Below are 2,820 nucleotides of genomic sequence, written 5' to 3'. Positions count from 1 at the left end.
TTTTTCTTTTTCTTTTTCTTTTTGTTAATAATGTGTCTTTTTCTAATTTGATGTAAATCAAGTTTTTTCTTTTCTTTTTGAGAGTATTACTTTTATTTTTTATTAAATATTTTAAAATAGTTTTTTAATTAAAAAAGGCACATGTCCACATTTTATTCATCATTTGTCACGTCAGCAGCAAGTGTATTGCACAAACTTTGTAAATTTGGCTGATTCAGCGAAAAATGTCTAAATGACACAGTCAGACCCTACCTCAGGTGTCTAAATGAAACAAGGTTTAGTTGAGGCGTTCAAGTGAACGAACCGGATGACCACAGGTGTCTATCCATGGGTTTGGCCAAAATAAAATAATAAATATTAATAGATGTAAAAATTTAATTTTCCCAAAAAGTTGACTAGGATCAGGACTTGCTCCTTATTCTCGCGCAAAAGGAGAAAGTGAAACTTACATAAACAGCTACCTTTTAATAGTTCTAACAATTTATAGCTATTTTTTCTACATTTACAAATCGTAGCTAGTTTTATTGTATTCGGTTGTATTTCGCGTTTTTGAAATACACGGAAATACAAAATCCGGCAGAGTTCGCGTTTTTGAAATATGCGGAAATACAAAATCTGGCAGAGTAAAAATAGGCTGTATTTATGGAACAGATTCTCTTCTTTCATTTTAAATGGTAAGTCAAATTAAATCAACCATGTATCACGCATAACGGCTGGAGTTGCATAACAGCTCACGTTTCTAATTACTCCATTCCAAACTTTTAGAAGTAGAGAAAAAATAGATTCTATATTTGGAACATTCACTATATTTTACACCAAAAAAAAAAAAGATGAATACATTGAAACAGAGCGAAATACAAAAAACGTGAAAACAAGATGAAGTAAAAATAGGCTCTATATTTGGAACATTCACTATATTTACACCAAAAAAAAAAAGATGAATATATTAAAATATAGCGAAATACAAAAATCGTGAAAACAAAGTAGAGTAAAAATAGGCTCTATATTTGGAACATTCACTATAGTTACACCAAAAAAAGAAGATGAATACATTGAAATATAGCGAAATACAAAATGAGACCTGTCTTCCTCACTAAAGCCCAACGTGAAGAATTCGCAAAAATGACAACCACCGTGACAGTCTCAAACCTAATTAAGGAAAAATGAGGCAATTCGATCCATTATATTGCCAGTGTTTTTCCGTCGTGAATGGAGACTCCTCGTTGGTTTCGCTGTCATCGGCGCTATCATCACCAAGATGTCCCTCGGTTTCACTGAGGAGGATGCGAAGAACTCCAAATTTGCTTAGAGGCACAAGAATTGAGTCTGTATATGCTCAGTCTTCTTGCTAAATAGAGGCTACTTTATCAGAGGCAACTTTTCCTTTTTTTTGTTTACTTCCTTTTTCTAGACTGTCAACAATTAATACATGAAGCATATGGAGTTCAGATCTGAAGAATTGGAACCTTAAGGTTTTTTTCAAGTTTGGAGATGGAGATGGTAGTAATAGTGGTGGTGGTGGTGGTGGTGTTGACAGTGGCATGGGTGGTGTAGATAGAGAAGGGAGGGAGGGTAAGTGAGAGGAAGGAGAAGAGAGGCCGGAGATAGAGACATGGAGGGAGAGAGGCGGCAATGAGGGGAAGGAGAGAGAGGAAAGAGATTTTTTTTTTTAAGGTTTGGAGAAGATGATAAATCTTAAATGTGTGGTGAGGGAGAATAGGGAGGTACATGTATTTCAAAAGTTACTGGACCAGTTATGAAATGTAATTTTGAAAAAATAAAGCTACGAAAACTACATAAAAAATAAGGTAGTTATTATTCATAAATAAGTCTTAGAGATAGCTATGACAAGTAAATTTTCCAAGGAGAAATCGAGTCATTTGCCTTGCGGCCCAACTCTTGTGTGCACGAGTCCAATTTCCCTTTCTTGCGCTTTACTAGCCCGCTAGAAAATAAAGTGAAATGTGAATCTTTCTTAAACAATAAGCGGCACTCCCTTTTTGAGATATCACTAATTGTTTAATGGGTGAATTACGTATATATACATATTAAGGAGAAATATTTACGAAACGTGACGAAAGTTTTCTATTTATAAAACATAACATTACAAACCCTATAACAAACATACTTTTAAAAAAAAAATTATTTTTTTTTAAATTTTTTTTCTTATTTTTATTTTATTTTTTTCGCTCAAAAATTTACATATGAAATGTGTATATCTCGCTCAAGGTTTTTCGCTCAAAATTTAGTGTATGAAAATTGTATGAAATGTGTATATCTCATTCAAGGCTTAAAAAATCACCTCAAAATTGTATGTATGAAAACGATATGAAATTTGTATCTCACTCAAGGCTTAGAATTTCGCTCACATTTTCGTGTATAAAGTTCATGTTAGATTTCTCTAAAATTAATACAACTACAACAACATTGTATACAACTTTAATACAACATTCAAGACTTAGAATAATCGCTTAAATTTTTGTCTATGAAATGTGTATATCTTGCTCAAGGCTTAAAAAATTCGCTCAAATTTTGTGTATGAAAAACGTATGAAATGTGTATATCTCGATCAAGGCTTAAACATTACGCTCAAAATTTTATGTATGATAATGATGTGAAATGTGTGTATCTCGCTCAAGACTTAGAATTTCATTCACATTTTGTGTATGAAAAACTATATTAAAAATTTCGCTTACACATTCACATTTCATACAACTTTCATACACAAAAAATTGAGGTAATTTTTTAAGCCTTTGAGCAAATTTTTTTTTTTAATAAAAAATAAAAAATTGTTTTTTAAAAGTTTAAAATAATTTTTAA

General features: G+C 31.7%; 1 pseudogene; it reads left to right on the top strand.

Moving 5' to 3' along the window:
• Window positions 1–1,163: 1,163 nt before the first annotated feature.
• Window positions 1,164–1,324, top strand: LOC132600086 (ATP synthase small subunit 6, mitochondrial-like; annotated as a pseudogene).
• The last annotated feature ends 1,496 nt before the right edge of the window (window positions 1,325–2,820 follow it).

Source organism: Lycium barbarum, chromosome 6 (assembly GCF_019175385.1).
Source record: "Lycium barbarum isolate Lr01 chromosome 6, ASM1917538v2, whole genome shotgun sequence".
Lineage (NCBI taxonomy): Eukaryota > Viridiplantae > Streptophyta > Magnoliopsida > Solanales > Solanaceae > Lycium > Lycium barbarum.
This window is presented reverse-complemented; position numbering and strand designations above follow the sequence as displayed.